Source organism: Etheostoma cragini, chromosome 1, assembly GCF_013103735.1.
Source record: "Etheostoma cragini isolate CJK2018 chromosome 1, CSU_Ecrag_1.0, whole genome shotgun sequence".
Lineage (NCBI taxonomy): Eukaryota > Metazoa > Chordata > Actinopteri > Perciformes > Percidae > Etheostoma > Etheostoma cragini.
This window is the reverse complement of record NC_048407.1, coordinates 22,647,123-22,669,973: the sequence shown is the minus strand read 5'-3', so window position 1 is coordinate 22,669,973 and position 22,851 is coordinate 22,647,123. Positions and strand designations below refer to the sequence as shown.

Sequence of the window (22,851 nt, the reverse complement as noted above, 5' to 3'; positions counted from 1 at the left end):
TGATTAATAATAGTCCCATAATTGTGCATGAGAGAAAATGAAAGTGAGATGAGCAAAATAGAGCAAAGAGGTCTACTTGTGTCTGCCTGCAGCCTTTTAGCTGCTCTTTCTGCCTTTCTCATATCTTTCAGAAGCTACTCTTCATCCCTCTATAACTCTCTCTCTCTCCATCCTATTTTTTCTTTCTTTCACTCTACTCCATCTTCAAGGGTCTCTTATGGGGTGAAGATAACTGGTTTGCTTTATTACAAGTCTTTCATGCTGTCAGTCCAAGGCCTATTTGCTTTTACAAATTGTGGCTCAGCCCATGAACTGAATGTACGGTACAAAGGTTGTCTTGTTCTGTAAATCCGGTTTGGGTTTGATTCAATTTAGAAGTATGTGTGCCTATTTGCTAAATTCACTAATCACAGAATATGTTAATGCTCTTGTCTTGGTGTACACATTTGTGTCTTGGTTAGACAGTTACAGTATCTCAGGGCCAAAACACCAGAGCCCGGTTAAAAGACCAACTGGAATACTTGCGTATCATCAATTAAGCGCGAAGCCACAACACCCATTCCTTAGACTTTGAATCCTTACTACTTTTATCTGTTGCGGAGGCTTACTGCAATCTCTCCTCTCCTCTTAGAGTGTTGGCATGCTAACATTTTAAACACCTAAAAACTACAGCTGAGGCTGATTGATATGTCATTTGTTTTGCAGGTATTTTGTCACAAACCTGTTGCTGTTGAGACATTTCACTCAAAATCACAAATCTCAACCTCATTGCGGTGCTAGAGGAAAAGTCAGGTAATAACATACTCATCCGCTGGGATTTGTGAAAATCTCTACCGAAAGTCATGGCAATCCTTTCAATGCTTATTAAGAAATTTTAGACCAAAGAGCCATGCTGTTAGCTGGTTAACATATTCATAAAACACATTTTGAAAGAAAGTAAGTAGCCTCATGCAGCTGTTACTGCCCTTCACCAGCAACAAGCAAACTGTTATAGTTTGGAGAAGATATGTTGGTTTTGTGAGACAAGTGAGACAATGTATGTTTGAAATTAGTTGAGTTAAAAAAAGGATATTTTTTTGCAGTTGCTGAGAAGTTGCCCTAACCCTTTCAGTGTGGGGAGTCCTAAAAAAGAAGAAATCTGAAGCTATGCTGTCAAACCTAACTATCAAACTTGATTTTGGAGATTTTATGTATTGTTGGGAGGTTGACCTTTCAATGTCAGCAAGTTCTGCTATGTAACTGCTTAAGCTTTTTATCTCTGTTAAAGTGGGCCATTTTAAAAACGGAAGCTGATATTTAGGACTGATGAATTTTGAGAAGTTGCCTTAACCTTGTCAATGTAATTTTAAAACCTGGCATTTCTGTTGTGGCACATCATGACAAGATGACATATTGTGACAAAAGTTGACTTTGTTATTCTGACAGTTGCTCTGATGGTGGCATTTATTGAATTGAGGATATTAATATATATAACTTATCTTTCAGAGATGTGTAATTTTCAGTGTTGGGAGTAATGCTATGAAGGTAAATATGGTGCAAAAGGTGAGAGCTTGTAGAATACGATGTGAGAATTAGCAGAACAAAAAATCTGAACTTGTATTTTAAAATTGGCACTTGTAAAAATAAAATTTGCGCTTGTAAAAATAAAATTTGCACCTGTGGACTTAGTCTGTGGAGCTCTGAGCCAACAGGATGGGGGGGAAAGCAGGATTCTATTGCCAGATGAGGGACAATTCCGTCTGGCTAATTTATGGGAGTTTTTCCTCGCCACTGTCGCACTGTTGCTTGCTCTGGAGGGAACAACTAGAACTGTTCGGTCCTTGTAAATTATAGAGTGTGGTCTAGACCTACTCTATCTGTAAAGTTTCTTGAGAGAAACTTTACTTTAACTCTTGTTACGAATTAATACTATAAATAAAATTGAATTGAATTGAATATTAGAAGCACTTTTTTTGGTGATAGCTGAGAATTACTGCACAGCCTGCAACTGAGCTTGAAGATGTAGGTGTGACATGAGCAACCTGTCTGAAGTTGTAAGTGTTCTGGTAGCTGTGCCAAGAGAAATCTCAATCATTACAAATGCAGAGACGGAGAGCATACCTATATGTTAGGAGATAACATAGACACAGGCTAAATGTTGCAAACTAAAATGCTAGTTAACATTAGTAATTAAATGGAAACAGCTAATGTAGCCAAAGTCAAAACTGCCTGCGAGCTTATCCTGTAATGTTTGGTAATTCCTCTACTATGCAACATTAAGTCGCAGGGTTGTGACACAATCGCCATAACGTGAGATACAAGGTAATGGAGGCTTTTACACATTGTCATGTTTCTTTAGAAATAAGCAATGGACAAAAATAGTCTTTAAATGTTTCAGATGTAAAGTTATTCATTGTCAAAGTGACGTCAAAATGCATGGCAGTCAATGGAATGCTAACAACAGGTGATGGCTTGGCACCTTTTTGCATCAGAATGATCCCATAGGAGGTATGCGTTGTGGAGAGGCTGACCTCCTTGCATTCATCTTAAAGCTAGCAAGAGTACACAACAGACAACTTCTGTGTAGGCTACTTCAAAATAAAGCACTTAAATTACTGATGAACAAATAAAGTTGTGTACCTTTTAACATACAAGCTGTCAATCAAGTACAGTAAATAATGTAAATAGTGAGTTTTGATCAAACTATAATTGACCATTTCCTTTACAGTGTTTCAAACTAAACAGCATGCATTTGTGCTTGTATGTACATCAAAGCTGTACTTCAATACAACAGTAAGGTATCCTACTTTTAATTGAGTATTTAAAAAAAAAAATCCTACTTGCCTGTTGTGCATTTTACTTATCTACAGTATTTTATAGCTATAAAAAAAAACGGTCCTGGCAACACTGAGTAGCTGCAGCTACGTGTACAACCTTCCACTGAGCTAAAACGGCAGTTAACGGGACAGGTTTTAGAGTGCCTCTTAACCTGCCTCTTAACATACACACAATGCAATTAATATGTCTGTACAAATTGAACAGGGCAATTATGTAACATCAAGAGGCGTTTTCAAGTCAGATATTTAATTCACCTACCCTGTCTTGTTCTTGCCGGTGGGTAGCTTCCTTGCCTGGTTAGCTGCTAGAGCTAGCTGATAACTGCTAGCTGTTAGCTGCTATTGATAAGTGTGTTCAGCCAGGCTTTTGTGGAAATAATAACGCAGCAGTTCCGTGTGTATTTGTAGCTCATCCATTTTTTGTGTGATCAATCTGGTGATGGTGAGTAGAAGGCTTGGCAGTGTCAATCTGTGGGCTAGTTCCCTTAGCCGGACAGGCAGCCTTTGTCCCTGCCTTCCTCGCCTCCCGTAGCCGACAACAATTCCCGGACCGCACGGTGGTGTGGAAAGAGGCACAAAGCCACTCCAAAACTTGCCCTGTTTAGTGTCGTTTTAGCTTAGTGGAAGCTTGTACACGTAGCTGCAGCTACACAGTGTTGCCTTCACTGATTCAGATTAGTTTTTTTCAATTAAAAATATTCACATATTTATAGCGATCAAGGTTAACATAAAAATTGGCCGGAATTCTCCTTTAAATTACCAATTAAATCCTGGATCATGGCATTGACACAGATAGCTTCAGTATGATTCACCTTTAAGAAAAGAAAACAAAGAGCAAAAACAATGCTTCCCTAGCCATCATGCTCTTGTTACATCTGAACAGTCACCTTTAGAGCAGCTTACAACACTACAACACAACACTTACAGCCAGCCATTCAGCCAGGAGTCACATCCAGCTCTCGCAATGTCCTGTCATTTACCAACCAGCTAGAGCCATAACATAGTTTGATCTGGCAAGCTCAGACAGAGTTTGAGATAAAAAAATGTCTCTATGTTTGGCTCAACAACCTATATAAGTAGTATTAGCATCTCCATTGCCAAATATCTGTGCATGAAGTTATACAGTAAACCATAATCATCTAACAGGTCCGCAATACAGGTCACTTCCTACCTACACAAATGTCTCTTTCTCTCAACACCAATTACTCATGCGCACACACACACACACACACACTAACACATATATATATGTATAAAACATCCTACTCCAGGCCAAGAAATAGTGCTGTACATAACACTCAGCAAACACCACTGTCTTTACACAGCTGAAACCAGCAAGATATTAGATAAAAGCAAAACAGTGAGCTGTAGAGGTGTTGGCAGGCCGGTTTACCTTTGACAGAGTCAGGCTGGCTTTTCCACCCTGTTTTCAGTCTTTATGCTAAACTAAGCTAACCTCCTCTGGCTTTAACATCATATTTATTATACTAACATGCAATCAGTAACAATCTTTTTGTTTAATTGTTGAAAAGAAAGCAAATAAATATATATGTCTTAAAATGTCAAACTGTTTCTTTAACAACATACTTCACTATCATTATACATAGGGCTGTCCGAAAGGATTATTTTTTAAGGAATTAATCTAGCGATTATTTTTTTGATTAGTCAACAAATCTAACAATTCAATTTTCAGTCATTTTCTCATTGCTTAATTATTAACAATTTTCACAAAACTAATTTCAATAAGGTTCAAATCTCTATTTATTAAAAGTGTTTAACACTACACTGTTCAAGTTGTAAAAATAGGCTTACTGTTGCAAGTCAGTAAAGCACATAAGTACTGTATACGGGTGAGCTACGGGAGAAGCTGGAGAGGCATTGGTGAGTAGAACTTCCGGTGTTTTGCTGCTGTTATCCTGACTGAGGAATCATTTTACAAAGTCTACATACTACTACGTTGTTGTTGGCATAACGAGTAAAATACTCAAACACTTTAGAAGACAAGCGAGCCTTTTTCTAAACATGTTGTTGCAACGAATCCAAATTCGCTGTTGCTGCAGCCATGTTGTTTTTATACGCAACATATATTTACATAATCAATGACGTCAACAAATTGTCCCAGCCCTAATCATATATCATTTTTAAGTCATTATTTAGAGAATGGTCCGACACTGTTTATCTATTCTGGGATAGGGAGAAAACGCGACGGTTCTCTTGCAATATAGACATCCTGTAAACCAGACTAGCATCTGACAAAAAGAAGATTAAAAGTGTTAATAACTAAGTGTGAGCTGCATGTTTAAAGTTGACATTCCTTCCCACTGCTGTGTACGCTACTGAAAGGTGTAGTATTTTCAGCGCTACGGAGTGGAAGCTCTCCTGGCAGCTCTCCTGCTAGCAAGTTTATCTGATTAACTTAATAGAATTCACCACGATGAAATTTGAACTCTTTGCTGCATCTTCTCCTTGGCCAAAATGCACTCAGATGGTACTGGGGGTGTGATGCTCTGAATAAATGAACAGGATCACTGATAGCACTCTGTCAGAGTGTACTCAGTGTTTGAAAACACATTTTAAAAAGTAAAAACTGGAACACTTAAGGCCAAAAATAGTTCCAAACCTCCTTATGATATTTCTGTTTAAAAAAAGCTGAATGTGACCAACAAAATGATGTCATTGTCCAGGCCCATCAATATTGTTTTTAATCAGCAGTTTTAATTGTCTGTACATTTGGTGAATTAGAGTGTTAGACAACATGAAAATGGCTGTTTTGTGTTAAAAACACACCAGTTGGCGCAGCAGTTTTATTTCCGAGAAAATCTCTTCTGAAAGAATGTAGCCATCCTGAAATAAAAACGCCCCCCCTCACTTGCTCTGTCTCCTTAATGCATCAGTCCTTCCTCACACCTTAAGGGACATATGCAGTCAGACACATTAACATGGCTGACTGCATGGACGCATTGCTCATTGATCAAAACACAGTCTCACACACAAGGTAGCATTAGGCAAAGACACAAATAAGTATTTCTCCTTCCCTCCCTTGCCTGGTATCTCTCTCACTCTGTCTCCTTCATTTCAATCCAAAGCTGTTTCATAAAGCAGACAGTCCAGAAGACAGTGCTGACAGCACTGATAGAGGATCCATCAAAACCACCTAAAGGTGACAAATGGATCAACTAGAAAGTGAACGATTTCTTTTGACCTACCCATTCTTGTTCACGTTAACTTGTCTACACAAAAAGAGTTTCAGCTGTGTATTCTGTCATACGTCTCACACACATCTGATAAAACAGATACGCTTCTATTTTAAGCCATCCATCTTTCTACACCTACTTCGTAACGGCTTACGTTTCACTCACACGTAAACGCAGCTTGAATAACGTTAAGCTAAAAGTCTTATTTCTTCCTGCATGTAACTTCAATAATTGTGTGTTGGGGTCTGAGCTCTGCCAAAACAACCTACACTCAATACTGTGCCTGAATGCACCCTGTGTAGATATGAGGGAGCGCTGAACTGCTGCAGTTAACTTAAGTTATGTCTTCTGTACAAACACGGTCTAAAGCTCAATCGTTAAAAAAAAAAACTAACTTCTTTAAGTTAATGTGGTCAATTTATTATTATTTTAATTTTAGAAAATGAATGCTCAGCTTGGCCAGTTTGGAATCTTGCTCTATGAGGTCATAAGGGGCAAGATTACCTTTGCCCGCGGAGAGATTTTGGCCTGCCCAAAGAGACATCATGGCTTCACATGAGCAAAGTAGGAGTTGGTCCAGGCCACACCCACCTCCACCTTGCCCAGACAAGAAACAGACAACAAAACAAACAACAAAGTTTGTGTGTCCTCTTAACAAGTAGTTCCCAACCTGGGTACCCCAGATACATTTACAAGATGATTGAACAAAAAAGAAAGACAAATTGATATTTCTGTTGCACAAAATTCTCTAAATTATCTTTTGCTTTTCCTGGATTCTTAACCTTGGGCTTCTAAAAGTATTTCAAATGAAAGAAGCTGAGATTGAAAACATTCTTTGATTGAACTGCAGAATACATATATGATACATATATTAAGATGAAGTAAATGCTGTATGTACTGTAAGTACATCAGGTTTTTTCATGCAGTGCCGGATGTACCTTTTTATTGTGCCTGCAGACAACGAGTGGCAAAGCTTGGCCTAACGATCAAGCATAGAACTATATACTGTTTCTCTTTATTCCTGCCGTATTTTTTGACATTCTGGTGTGGTTCATCCAAGCATGGATTTACAAATTGTGAGACAAGAACACAGGTGTGTGTGTGTGTGTGTGTGTGTGTGTGTGTGTGTGTGGGTGTGTGTGTGTGGTAATAGTTGTGTCGCTTCCCGTCTGCAATACAGGTCACTTCCGCCTACCTAAATGTCGCTTTCTCTCACCACCACTTACTCACTCATACACACACACACGCATGCATGAACACACGCATGCACGCACACACACAAACACACACACATTCACTTGTCTTGCCTGGGGCTGCAATGAGCATATCAGCAGTCAAATTCACTCCACAACTGGAGTGCAACAAAATCACTGACCACAACAGACTCACAAATACAACCACATACACATACACAATTCACTAACACTCTCCTGCTGGTTAGCTTGTAGAGTTGTGGCCTGTGTTGACAGCTCTCCCTGTGAGAACTGAGTGTGTGTGTGCGTGCATGCGTGCAGATGTGTGAGTGAGTGAGTGAGTGAATGAGTGTGTGAGTGCGTTTTTGAGTGTGTTTGTGTGTGTGTGTGTATGTGTGTCTGTGTGTTTGGGTTTCTGCATCTGTGCATGTAGTGACCAAACCAGCAGTTTGCAAGCAGTTGCTTGGTTGTTTTCTGCCTCCTCATGCAACAAATCCAATTCCAGGCAGTCGGCAAACAAGAGATGTCTATTATAAGAGTTCTAAAGTTTAAAAAGTAAAAGAAATTCATGCCTCTCCAGGAACCATCACCTTATTGTGGTAGAGAGGTTTGTGTGTCCCTATGAACCTGAGGGCTGTGTTGCCGGGAGCTTTGTGCTCCTGGTAGGGTCTCCCATGGCAAAGTGGTCTCAGGTGAGGGGCTGGATAAAGAATGGTTCAAAACCCCCAGTGAAGCACTAAGAGGGAGATGGAGTGACCCTGGCCGGAGGGAGCCCGGGGCCCCCGTCTGGAGCCAGGCTCAGACGGAGGGCTCTTCAACAAGCGCCTAGTGGCCGGATTTGCCACGGAGCCCGGCCAGGCACAGCCCTAAAAAGCTACGTGGCACCTATCTCTCCATCCCATGGGCCCACCACCTGTGGGAGGACACCGGTGGTCAGAGAAGCCACGAAACTGAAGGATTCTTTCCGGAATATGCTATCCTGAAGGGATCCAGAGGCAGTTTCAAGGTACCGAAGGGCCTGAAGGGCCGCAGCCTCTGCCTGTGAAAGAGGCAATGGTTTAAAACGCCTCTTCAACATTGCATGGAGGTCTGGGATGGTGCCTAGAGAGTGGCAGACCGGGGTGGTGGTTTCCATCTTCAAAAAAGGGGACCAGAGGGTGTGTGCCAATTACAGATGTATCACACTTCTCCGCCTCCCAGGTGCTGGAAAGGAAAGTTTGGCCGATAGTCGAACCTTGGGTTGAAGAGGAACAATGCGGATTCTGTCCTGGTCGTGGAACAATGGATCAGATCTTCACTCTTGTAAGGATGCTGGAGGGAGCGTGGGAGTATTCCCAACTGGTCTACATGCTTTTTGTGGATCTGGAGCCGGCGTATAACCGGGTCCCCTGGGAGATACTGTGGGGGGTGCTGCAGAAGTATGGGGGTCCCTTCTCAGGGCCATCCAATATCTGTATGACCAAAGCGAGAGCTGTTTCCGGGTTTTTGGCAGTAAGTTGGACTTCTTTCAGCTGAGGGTTTGCCTCCGCCAGGGCTGTGCTTTGTCACCAATCCAGTTTGTAACATTTATGGATAAGATATCAAGACGTATTGGGGGTGAGGAGGGGTTGCAGTTCGGTGGGCTCGGGATCTCATTGCTGCTTTTTGCGGATGATGTGGTCCTGATGGCATCATTGGTCTGTGATCTTTAGCACTCACTGGATCGATACGCAGCTAAGTGTGAAGCGGCTGCGATGAGGATCAGCACCTCTAAATCTGAGGCCAGGGTTCTTAGCATGAAACAAATGGCGTGCCTTCTTCAGGTAGGGAATGAGTCCTTACCCCAAGTGAAGGAGTTTAAATACCTTGGGGTCTTGTTCACAAGTCAAGGGACAGTGGAGCAGGAGATTAGTCAGAGAATCAGCACAGGGAGTTTGGTAATACATTCATTTTATTGCACCGTTGTGACGAAAAGAGAGTTGAGCCAGAAGGCAAAGCTCTCGATCTACTTGTCAGTTTTCGTTCCTACCCTCACTTATGGCCATGGACGCTGGGTCATGACCGAAAGAACAAGATCCAGGGTACAAGCGGCCGAAATGGCTTTCCTCAGGAGGGTGGCTGGGGTCTCCCTTAGAGATAGGATGAGAGGAGCTCGGAGTAGAGCCGCTGCTTCTTTGTGTAAAAAGGGGCCAGTTGAGGTGGTTCGGGCATTTGGTAAAGATGCCTCCTGGGCGCCTCTCCAGGGAGATGATCCAGGCACGTCCAGCTTGGAGAAGGCCTTGGGGAAGACCCAAAACTATATGGAGGGATTGCATCTCCAAACTGGCCTGAAAACGCCTCTGGATCCCCAAGTCGGAGCTGGTTAATCTGGCTCGGGAAAGGGAAGTTTGGGGTCCCCTGTTGGAGCTGCTGCCCCCGCAAACCCAATACCGAATAAGAGGACAAAGATAAATGGATGGACAAAGAAATTCATGCACCAGAGGCTCAAAATGCTTCAAATCCTTCTGTGTGACCCCAAGTGTTAAAAGTCAGTTTGGTTAGATATTTGCTTTTGCCCCCAAAATAAAGCCATGCCCCTGCAGCACAGGAGCATGTCCAAATTGTCTTTTAGTTGTAAGTTTGTTTCATGTGATTCCTTAACAGAGTTACAAAAATGTTTTTGTCTGAAAAAGTCTGTGTACAATTTCTTCCCCTTAGCGCTTCATGTTTGTATTGAAGTGGAGTGATTTAATGTCCAGACAGATCAGCCAGCAGAAGCCAAGTAGAGCTCTGCTTGCTGCTACTTTTCCACTCCACTGCCATTGTTAGCTCTGTACACTTCTTGTAACAGTGCTTCACTTGTTTAACTGCAGTTCTCTCCAGTATGTGAAAGAGACTGGTTGGGGGTGAGACCGAGAAAAAAGAAACAAGGCTATGAAAGTAGAGAGTTGGCAAAAACTGTTGAAGCTTTATCTCCAATGTGACAAGAGCCCAGTGAGAAAAAGTAACAAATTCAACATGCCATTGTCTCCCACACAGATGAACACCAGGCAACTGCCTATGACATAAATTGCTGGTAGCAGTATTAATGACTCTGTGGTAGTGTCAGCTTGGCAGAGCAGTAAAGAGGATTTATCCAGACTTGAATCTAGAAGGTTGAAGAGGTCAGCTATCAAGTGCTCCACTGCAAACGTCGGCTCTATTTTAACCGAAACTCAACACACCTGCCACTTCAATTATTTAACTACACAACTCTGTGAAAAGCAGGGCAGGTGGAGAGCGAGACCGGGGAAGAGAGAAAGACAAAAGTAAAGGGTTATTGTAGAAACCTTTGCTTTACAATACAGCAACCTGGTGAGTAAAAAAAAATAGTTTCACTATAGTTCATCAAGTCACAATATCCCTTCAGATGAAGTGCTGAATCCATGACGACTAAATGTTATTACATATGCATGGAGAATGTTAATATTAATGGCCACATTGCTGCCAGCTGTTTAATATTCAGAGAGAGAAGGACAGAAAGTGGAGGGCGAGAGAGGTCAAGTACTGTGTATAACAAAGATCTGTGCAAAGTAAAGCTGTACTCAAAATCACACTTCATGCTAAGCATAATATTTTTCATCAATTAATCATTACAACACTATTTTTGGGACATTTATACATACTTATCTCTTAAACACAGCCATCTGCTGGCTTGCACAAACTATTTTATGTTTTATACAATTTTATGTTTTATATTTGTAATTTTCTAAATTTCGCAGCCATTGGACTGCTAAATGGGACAGACCCAAAATTAAGCAAAGTATGACACTTTTGTCTGCCTTATAGGTCATATATGCCCTTCATCCATATGTTTGTGTTGGTTTATGGGTAGTTGTTAGCTATATAAACTGTAATTGTGCCATTGCTAAAGTTATTCTCCAGCTTCATATTCCCTGTACTGGAATAGGACTGACCTTATTTGCATGTAACTCCGGGAACCAAGCTATCACATTTCATGACTTTGCCAACAATGAAACATACTATACTTTGTCCAAAGTGTGAGTCTACTTTCCTGACATCTACTCAAAGTTTAACTTCAGCCGCATTGTAACCTCATCTAAGGAGGTTATTTTTTCAGTTTTTTTGTTGGTTTGTTTGTCTGTTTGTCAGCAGGATTAGGGAAAAACTACTGGCCCAATGGGTGGAAGGGTGTAGCATGGGCTTACAAAGAGCACATCACATTACAGTATTGTGTGGATCCTTATCATGAGGCGACAACCATTTTTTTTTTCATTGCAGGATAGTTCATGGCCTGGGTGGAGGTCCGCATTCTCCAAGTTACTTTCTACTTTAATGTGTGTCTACTGTCATCAGTGTCTGCTGCGCATAGCCCTGCACTTCCAACCTTGATCTTGTCACTCACAAGTTTTCAATAATTTAACGAGATAAGAAAGAATGACAAGGTTTCTTCTTCTGCTCAAAGCTGCTTGCAGAGCTGCGAGGTAGTGTTTCTACATCAGCTAAACCACTCAAAAGTTGTTTATGATTCCCTGACATTTATCTCAAAGTATTTCCAATTTTGTCTTTCTGTCAGAGTTGAATTTGCTCAGGTAAATGTATTAATCAGAGTAATTGTGGGCCCAATTAAATTTCTTTTCCTCTAAAATGACTTTTTTCACTCACTTAATTCAACTCTCCCAGTTGTATATCCCATTTCCTCTCTCTTTTTCTCTCTCTCTCTCCCCCTGTCTCTCTGCCATCAACTTATGTCTGATGTGTCAGTCAGGGTCTTAGCAAATCAAATTTTGTGTGTGTTTGATGTCTGTGTGTGTGTGTGTGTGTACATACGTGGATCTATCTAGTGGAGCCAGCCTTGTGTTAATCTGACGTGCTTGGTTGGCATTCTTCAGTTAAAACTATGCATGACTCCATGACAATCTCTGCTTAAGCTGGAAGACAGGGCAAACGTATGTGTGTGTGTGTGTGTGTGTGTGTGTGTGTGTTTTTTTGTGTGTGCGTGCTTGCGTGTATATGTGTGTGTGTGTGTGTGTGAGTGTGTGTGTTAGAGAGAAAGACATACAGACAGAAAGAGAGAATGAGAGGCAAAAGGCAGGAAAGTAAGAGAGAGGGCCGCACGAATATTAAGTACGCCTTCACAAAAAAGAAGGAGAGAAAGTAAGCCTTTGAATTTGTATTGGGGTTCGTGAATGAGGGTTTAAACTAGGCCACTGTAGGATCATATCTATATATGTGTGTGTGTGTGTGTGTGTGTGTTGCAGTGCAGGTTTTACATTTCTTAGAAAAAAAACAATCTCTTTAAATTGCATTGTCCACTTGAGAGAGAAAAAAGCAAATGAAACTGAAATAAAAGCATTTTTCTTTTAAAAGTCTACATGTTTTGTCAGTTTTAATTTTTATTTGTTTTTAACTGTAGACTTTTATTTATACATAGGACAGCTGAAGATATGAAAGGGGAGAGAGAGGGGGTATGACATGCAGCAAAGGGCCGCAGGCAGAGTTGAAACTGCGGCCGCAGTGTCAAGGAGTAAACCTCTATAAATGGGCGCCTCCTCCACCAGGCAAGCTACCTAGTCACTCAGTTCTGTCAGTTTAATCCAAATTTAATGTTCTCCGTGGTTGCTAGAATACAATCCAGCAAGAATATTTTATTGTGGTAAATTTAAATTTGCTTACTAAACTGCACAGGACACAGCAGAATAGCCCGAGATCAGAGCCCATATTTGTTAAACTTCTAAGATTTGCACTCAAGAATGCTCTGTAGTTTATTTTTATTTTTTTTAATAAAACGTTATTCAATAAAAGTGAGGAAAAAAATCATGCAATTCTTTAGTCTTTAATAGCAATTAAAGATAATATAATGTAAACATACTGTAATAAAGGCTTACATTAATCATACATTAATCTGGAAAATAATATTTCAATAATACACAGTATAATACTACATTCCAAAACACTGTCTCTTTACTAAACATATTTAAAACAACAACAGACTACTTAATCCAGGGATCTTCAACAGGGGTTCTTAACATGCATCCAACATATTATTAGCAAATGTAAATCTGTGCCACATGTGTGTTTAAAATTAAAAAATCATGCCAACAATTGTTAGGCTATTTGAATAGCTACTATTGTATGCAAAAACGGTATGTATAAAGGCTTTAGGCCGCCCTACAAGTTATTGTAGGCCAAGTTTAATATGCAACTTCATTGTATAAAATATATGTAATTGGTGGTTTATGCGCCACCTTCTTTCAGTTAAGGGGTGCTTGGCTTAAAAAGCATTGAAGACCCTTGACTTAATCAATTCACTTAAATATTAGAACTAATTCACTAACCCTAAAGGTGGCTTTATAGGCAACTGTTTAGGTTTGTGGGATTAGAGATTTAAAAGTAAAGAAACTGGCTTTGTCATTAAATCTAAGTCTTGTTTTCCTGTCAAAATGGTGCGCAAAGTAGACATGGGGTTTCACATACAGTATAAAGACTGACTATCCTAGTTTTCACCCAAAAATCCCTAAATGTTAGAGGAATATGATGCAATGATAGAAAATCAATCAAAACAAATCAACAGAAGGCTGCTTTTAATGTGGGATTGTGTGCTCGGCAGCAAAGTGTAAATTTGCACCTGAAGTGAGTTTTCAGGATCGGCTCGTAGGCAGGGTAATTATGGAGAATCATTGCACTCCAGCTGTGAGAGAGTAAGAATACCTCCGTTGAATTGCTTTCAATTCTGACCTCAAGCTGGATGTCCCAATTCATATCAAACACGCTTGACAAGTCTTTGGTGGTCTTCTGGTTTGAGCTGTCAAATGAGCAAAACTGTCACACCGGTCAACAGTTATTCTTTGTAAGGCCAGTAGAACACTATAGACAAACAAAGACAGACTCTTCTGGTACAGCAAAATCGGTCATCCTGTCATCCAATTTGTGACAATGTATCTGTTCTATTTTGTATTTTGGTCTTTCCCCACCACCAGTATTACCTTTTAGACCTTGAAACGCTATGTGGAAAAAGCCTTATCCATTTTTTCTGTTCTAGAGGCAGCTTATGTCAGACAGAAAGGTGCTGTTCCTCTTATTAAGAACAGAGCAACAGGATTTCTTCAAATCCTCCATCACACACAAACCCACACAAACGCTGTCACGCTTCAGTGCTTCGCTCGGTTTCAACTTAGCTTGATCTAATCGAGCCCAGTGCATGACACACATGTACACAACAGAATCAGAAAATGATTTATTGTGATGTGAAATGATATATACCAAATAAAGTAACACTTACAAGGAAGTTGCCTTGGTTCTTGGTGCATACATAAACAAATTAAACACAAATAAGAAACAAACAAACAATAACTACAGAAACAAATATGTGCAATATAATATGTTTAACATTAAGAAAAAAGAGGTTGTATGGATTAGTGCAGGGTGTGCAAAAGTTCAGGATATTAGCCATTAGAATGTGCAAACAACAGGCATATAGTCCAGTATAGTAGGATTAAGAGTCTATGTTAATGAGGGTCCGGGCATGTTATTGAGGCGGACTGCAGAGGGGAAGAAACTGTGTTTGTTTTGGTGCTGATGGACCGCAGGCTCTCGCCAGAAGGGAGAATGGTGCAAAAAAGCTGATGGTAGTCCAGTTTGTTGCACATTGAACGCATGTTGGAAAGAAATATCCCAGGTAGCGTTTTGCAAAGTTCCTGCCGAACAAACAAGCACATTAGCCTGACTTCCTCTCCCCTGGCAGTTCACTGCATGGGCAAAGGTGATCACACCTTAGGATAAAATGTCCAATAAATCTACGGAAGATGCAAGAAAAGTTGGAATCAGGTCCGCTGTTGTTGTTTCCCTGATGTTAATGAGCTCATCTCTGGTGAAAGACCTCCGGGTAGGTAGCGTAGCAGAAAACTGAATTTACAATAAAAACAAGAGAAAACAATCCAACACACCAAGGCCAACATACGTGGCATCATCTTGGTAAGTAGCCACATAAACACACAGCAGACATGGGGAGCTGGAATGGTTTGCAGCTTTATTAATTTTTCATGAATACAGAATGTATTCTTTAACACTGTGCGTGTGTGTTTCTGTGTGTGTGCGTGCGTGCGTGCGTGCGTGTGTGTATGTCTCCCGCTCTGGGCTTGATCAGATCAGAAATTGAAAAAAAAAACATCTGCTGATGTTTTTTGCTGGTGGCTTTCAACAGAGTTTGTATGTGTCATACATGGGTCTGCCGGGCATACTAGCTAAAACATTTTTTAAATTAAACATCTTTATAGTGTTGTACCCTTTACAAGAGCAGACTGGACAAGATAAGATAAAATAAAACTTCAATAAAATGTGGGGAGGAATAAAGTCATCACAGCCGCAGAAGCAGGAGGCAGACAAACCTGAGTGCACACACACTAGCAATAAAACTGTACAAAATTAAACGTCAATAAAAGAAAATAGAAAATAATAAATATGTGTAGTTGTCAATTTAAAAACATGTTGAGTAGACAGCGTTAGTTGGAAATGTGATGGAGAATATGGATTGCTATGGAGGTGTGGATAAAGTTAATACTGAATTTAAATTCCAAAAAAGCAACTGCACCCAGGTAATAATCTTGCTTGTGCTGCTAGCTGGTGGTGACAACCTGCTCTTCCCCAACACTGCAGCTGTGATGTAATTTTGCACTTCAGTATCATATTACATCGGAGATGCATGTGGTCACAACAGACACAACACCATGGTGTGGTCAGCGGTTCAACAGACTTCAAGTGTGAAGTTACTTTATAAGGAGCACCTCCAAAACCTTAACTTTTAGTCCCTTGTATTGGCAAAACCCCAAAAACATGTTATCGTACTTTTCCCATTATGGCATGCAGTTTTATTCATAAAGAATTTTTCAAACAAAGAGGTAGGTTTACGGTGCTGTCCAGATAACTTAAAACAACAGAATACAATTTAAAGTTAAACCCATACAATTTAAAAGACCAGCATAAAAGAGATAGTGCTATATTGAAATACAATTTAAAACATTAAAGATTAAAACAATTTGAAATAATATTAATACAATGATAAGTCCTTGAGGTTTAAAAACATTTAGTCAAAAGTGCTTGAGAACATGCAGGTTTTCAGTCTGGATTTAAAAACTGCAATGTTTGGGCCATTCTAAAATAATACAGCAAGCACATTTTGTGTGGTAAAGGTACACTACACAGTTGACTATCAAACTCCCGGGAAACACCCACAATTTGTAAGAAAAGCTTCCTGTGAAGTCTCCAAACCCAGGCTAAATTAATAGTGACATCATCAGAATTGTTTTATCAGATTTTAGAAGGATACTGAGAGAGCCACAAATGTCATTTTACAGCTGTTTTCTCAGTTCGAGTAGTATTCCTAATGGTGAGTCAACTGAACTTATTTAAAATCTATTGAGTAACCCTTATGAGACAATAAATACAGTTATCATTTCTTCTATGGTTCCCAATTAAAAATAGTGATGTATACGTATATTGTCATACATATACTGTAAAGTACACACCAAGGTGGCACACAATTACAGAAGTTAAAGCAGTACACATTTTAAAAATATATGTAAGAGGCTAAACTCACAATTTCCATGTCATTTAGTGGCAGATGGAGTTTAAATGGAATTAAATGGTAATTTATCAATGTCCCAATTTTTATGAATACTGCAAGCACCACTTCCCACACCGGGTCCTCTATTAGCATTTAACTCCTGATCCTGACTTGCTCACCCTCATCTTTCTACTGACTTCAGCACTTAACTATTTCAATAAAACATTTGCTGGGAAAATACAACAATCTGGAAAGCAACATGGCATGCCATGCTTTCTTGCTAAATGTTTTTTTTTTGCTTCAGTTTAAAAACAAAGCAGGAAATGTTGCAGCAGAGAAAAGCACTTTAAAATTTTGTAATAATGTTGTTACAAGGCTAAGCTAACCTTGGCTCGTTGAAGAACAAAACACAGCTACTAAAGGCTAAACTAGCTTGTAACATGTTATATATTGTTTTCTCTCCCTGCGTGTTGCATTTAACGTGAGAATGAGACTGGTGTTGCATTTAATTTGAGAATGAGACTGAGCTGGCCTCGACAAGTGTATACTTTCATACCTAAGAGGGGTTGTGCTTTGTTAAACTGACTCACCCAGCCGCCATGTTGTTTTGCGTTCCACGTTCCAAAGTTGGGCTTGTGTGCTCCGAGCAGCTCCTCCATCTTTCGCTGACTTTTTTACCAGCCTGCTTCTTGGTGTGTAATTCAGGTTTTAAAAGGTTTATTTACAAAAGTTATGTTGTGGGAAACACAAAACCTTTCTCTCATTGTCTCCTTAACAGTATTTTCAGGGTGGTGACGTGGCGTTCCAGCGTCAGCCTGCAGCATGCTCACTTCCATCTTCCTCCTTATGGAATCAGTCTCAATCAGTCTGTAGTAGGGGTTATATCAGCTTTTACAAACACACACCCTTCATGTGCCACATGTCAGTACTGACCCTATTGGTGCTAACTACATTAACTGAAAGACCTGTCGTAACAGTGGTTTTGTGACCATCCATTTACTGTGTGTCAGAGATTGCAATAGAAGAGTCATATCCTACATGTGCCTACTGTGTATGTGTCTGCTCATTCATGGGTTGGATATTTGTGTCTACACATCAACCAGTTTAAGAATAGAGCTTTATGCTAGTTAATGCAGGGTTAAATAGACTTGCTGAGACCCTTAGGCTCAGCTCATTGGGAATTGAACTGGCAACCTTCAGGGTCACACAGACTGAATCTCTTCCTGGCCGTTCTAAACGATCTAGATAATGAGTCCGTTGAGAGTCGATGAGTGTGTAGATTAGCATACATTAACATAAATTAGAAAGGCAATTAATATTCTGTTCAATCTGTTCAGAAGTCATCTGACTATCTAGAGGGAAAGACAGAGAGAAAAACAATCAAGAAGATACAGGAAAGCCACAAGAAAGAAATTAGGCCATATCTAAAAATGTGCCATCAAAAAGATGTGATCAGATGAAATTGTTTAATTTCTCGTTTTGTCGTCAAATACTCGTGAGTAGGAAGAAATACCATAATGTAACAGTAATTCAGCCCACCTGACTTCTGATCTGACAATATTTTGAACGTCTCATGCTTTATGTTTCTGATAAATAAAATCCATAATGAGCTTTTTTAGTTTAAGACCCTTTGAATACAAGGAAAGTTAATCATGAAAGCTCTTGTTTGACCTCAGAAATAGTAGTTTGACAAAAGAACAAACACACACACAATTCAAAGATAAAGTGTTTATCAGTAGTTTGGTGGCAATATGGATAAAGACAAGAAGTCCTGAGAGACTATTAAGACTTATTATGCCTTCAAAGTGCTATGGATGACATCATAACATCATAAGGTGTTAAGCTATTAAGATCCCAAAAAAGCTTGTAAGTGGACCTTGAGTTTGGCTTGTTTTGTCAACTCAAAGGTGTGTCCTTTCATCATGTTCACTTCTTGGTGGTTTTGGCTACACATATTTTTTATCTGCATCATTTTAATTAACCTCATTGCTTCTGTGTCCTTTGGTGGGTATCAGTCACTGGATTTATTCCACACTTTAAAACATCTCAGTAAATGTCAAACAAGGTTATGTAAAACGGATTCCACTTTGAAGATAAATATATTGATAATGGTTTGACTGACTTTACTGAAATATGCCTTCATATTAATCTGTCTATGTAATCCCATTTTTGTAAGGTGCTGATTGTGCACAACATACATTTTCACTGTAACATCTACAATTCTGCCGAGGGGCATAATGTTTATTAATCAATACAGCATGCTACTGATCACAGCCAAGAAGCTACAAGATGGCTGTACAATTTCATCTAAATTAGTTTACAAACACACACACACACATGTGCGCATGCACACACACACGCGCACACACACACACATGCACACACACACACACGCACAAACACACAATACAGTAATTAAAAACAACACACATGCAGTATATATAAATATATAAAATTCAGGAATTTCTTGAATGTATTATGAGCAAAAAACACTGAAGGTTCTTACCTATTCATGCCTCATCTCTTGCTTGCTCCTCCCCCTAAAAACCCATGGGAGAGATTCCCGGAATCACCCATTTTCCTAGTGTGAGATGCTTGTCCAGTCAAGCATAATTTTGAAACAATGTAATTTATCTATGATGCTGTGCTGTATCAGCTGACACATAGCTCTTAACGGATTGCACTGTTGTGTTTTGTCACAGATAATGGGACGTTTTGCTGTTCTTTATGCTGTTTTCTCTTTGAGTTAATGCAACACTCACATACTTTCTCTTTCTGAACAGACTATTGTCATTGTTTCCATTTATTTTTCTCACTGAATTTGAAATGAAGCATATCGTTAAAAATGTCCCATAGGTCCACAAGTGCACAGCAAATCTATGGATTATGTGTAAAACACTTTTCCGAGTTGATGAATTACTGTAACTTGGCCACTCAAAATTTAAGAGTTCAGACTTTTGGTATGCAGGTGTAAAAATCTTCCTCTGAGTAGCACATTGAGATTATAATTATGCATTAGAGTATTCAGTCTAGTTGACTCCTTTGAGGTATCTCATTTGTTTTTCTATGCATGAGGTTTTCAAATGTCCCTGTAAAATTAGCACCAAGTGCATAATTTATGTTGGTCAGTTGGTATCAATAGTCAACCCATTGATAATAATTATCATTTGTGTTCCTATGTATTTGACAACCAAACACCATACTTCTTTTATTCTATAATGCAGTGCTACAATTCATCATTGTTCTTTATTTCCACCCTGTGTGCCATTAAATTGAATACACTATAAAGGCTTGACAATCTTGAACAAGTAACACAGTAAACACTTATGAACCTGCAGTCTCCAGACTGGTCGACACACAGCCTGCAGCCCCTATCCACCCCCTCAGGGGAAAACAAATCTTTTTAAAGATAACCACATTTTTCCTACACTACAAACAAATCTCTTAGTTCATTCTCACTATTACATTTCCAAAGTGGTTTATTTAATGGATTTTATTTCCTTGTGCATTCCAAATGATAACTAAATATGGAATTCATTATAGATTAAAAGGTGCATTGCACAATTTGCACTTGACTGGACCCTGTACCTTGGCCCCTTAAGAAAACACATGCGCACACACACACACACACATTTTCATACTGGCCAAGAAGGATTATAACTATCATAATTCTCATATTATAATATGTCTATCTATCAATGGACATAAGACACAGATAGGCAGACAAACTGCAAGTAAAAATATTGAAAAAATAATTGAATGCTGAGAAATAAATAAATATTGTGGGGTGTGAAAAGAAGAGATCAGATGTATGTGTGAGGGCCATGGATATAGCACCTTGGGACTTCAGTTACTAAGAGACCATTTGAAAGCCAAGCTTTTGAAAAGCTATTTAAAAGGTGAGCAGCAGAGAAAAATAAATCAAAAGAGAGAGGAAACTAAATTACAAAGCATGGTTATTGAAAGGGAAAAAAATGATGTATATGGGACATGGAATTATTATGGAAATTATGCTGGGATATGATTTCAAAAGATGAATATGGAAAAAGTAAAGGATGACAATATAAAAGATCAGATAAAATGGTAAATGAGAGAATAAAGTGTGACAGATGGGGTCCATGGAGATGACACTCTTGTTATTTAGAAATGCTTTAAAGGGAAGGACTGGAGGTAAAGTGATGTGGAATACAAAAATGCTAAGTGCTAGCTAATACTTAGAGGCAGTTTACAAAGGGAAGATGGCAAACAACAAACAATGGGAAGATAAAATAAAGCTTTCAAAGGTTAATGGGGATTAAAAAAAGAAAAGGTGGATAGTAGGCAAGGCGAGTGGGTGCCTGTCCATATGAAGGGTAGCGCTAGCTCATACCGGGGCGTGCATATGGCAGTGTTTGTTCCATGCCTATGGCAAACCACCAACATATTCGTCTTTTTAAAAGTTTCTCCCCACTCAGTGACACACCTGCTGAGAAGCCAACTCTGGTCATTGGGATACCTATACTGCGGAACGTGAATTTGGCGGCTCCAGTGGTTGTGGGCCAGAGCGGATGATGTGGACTCTCATCTATAGCTGCTGGCTAAAAATAACCGTAAGCTCATACTTCACGTAGGTGGTTATGATACCCAATAACGCAAATCCGAGACCACTAAAATGAATGATGTGTCACTTTGTAAATTTGCAACAACATTGTCGGACTCTGTAGTTTTCTCTGGACCCCTTCCAAACCTGATCAACGATGACATGTACAGCCGCATGTCATCCTTCCACAGCTGGTTGTCGGGGTGGTGCCCAACTCATGATGGGCTACATAGATAACTGGAGGGCATTCTGGGGAAAGCCTGGTTTGATTAGGAGAAATGGCATTCATCCCACTTTCTCATATCAAGAAATCTGACCAGGTCTACTGTCGGTCATGACAACCTTCTAGTAAATGATTTGACATTCAGATAACCAAATTGATTTATTCTGTCTTACCGAAATGAAGATGAATGAAAAATATGTTAGTCTAATTGAATTCCACTCCTTCCAGTAGGCCGGCACGATTAATCATTATAAAATCACGATCTCGATTCAACCTGTTCACAATTTAATTTTTAAATGACTGATTTAAAAGTTCTTTTTAATGATTTTGGTTCTCATTTAATTTTAGAAGCCGAATGCATCACCACTGATACTACTTTCTTCTGTGAGTTTTAAACAGACTGTATAAAATAGGTTTTAGTGCTCCCAAGTGCTGCAATGCTCTCCCTTCTCCTCATTGAGGCCTCTACTGTATGTTTACAGGCTTTTGGTGATAGGCAATGTGCTATAGATGCTAATAAAATGTTTGGTTTGGTTAAAATTATCGAGTAAATGTCCTTAGTTTTCATCTTTATCAATGTCTTTCAAAGAGCAATTGACGTTATATCTTTCCAACGGTGACATTTCCCATAGACGTGTATATTCTGACTGGGAACACAGAAATTCCGACATTCCATCTAAAATTGAACATAACAAACAACAGTCCGGGCCACTCGCCTGGCGTCATGGCGATACTAAAATTCGGAAGAAAGCGGCAGAGTCCTATTTGATTTTGACAGTGTCAGATAAAAGCAAGTGCCTTGCTGTGGAAGGTGGTAAAACATGTGGACAGTGCATTACAGCAAAACATCCCATGAATATGAAAGTAAAAAGCAAGAAAGGAGAAAGCAGAACGTCAAGCCCCCTTTCCCCAAAACAGAAGCCAACCCCGATAACGTTACTGGCATGGATGCATAGATACGTAGTGTCAGTGGAGACAACAAGAGCAGGACAGAGAACACTACAGGTGTGCTTTCACCAGCGACCCAATAGCTGGTTAGTAAATACGCAGGAACACCAAAAGCGGGAGGGAACGTGGGTTAAAATGTCTACACAACTGTGTGAGTCGATTGACTTCAAAAAGTATGCCACTTTCCTCGAACCAAAGTTCAAAACACCTGTTGATGTCTGTCTTCTTTAGTCTGTCGGCTGTTTAGGTTTTTCTCCTGGAACACGTCAAACACATTCTGCACTCACTTCTGTGTCTTGTGTTGACAGTTTACATAGCTATGCTCATCAACGATAGCAGTACATTGTATGTACTGCTGTTATTGTTGAATACATTGTG

General features: G+C 39.7%; 1 protein-coding gene across 1 annotated transcript in view; it reads left to right on the top strand.

Moving 5' to 3' along the window:
• Positions 1-22,851, top strand: part of LOC117948226 (CUB and sushi domain-containing protein 1-like) — a 306,260-nt gene that overhangs the window by 62,489 nt on the left and 220,920 nt on the right. The window lies entirely within an intron of this gene.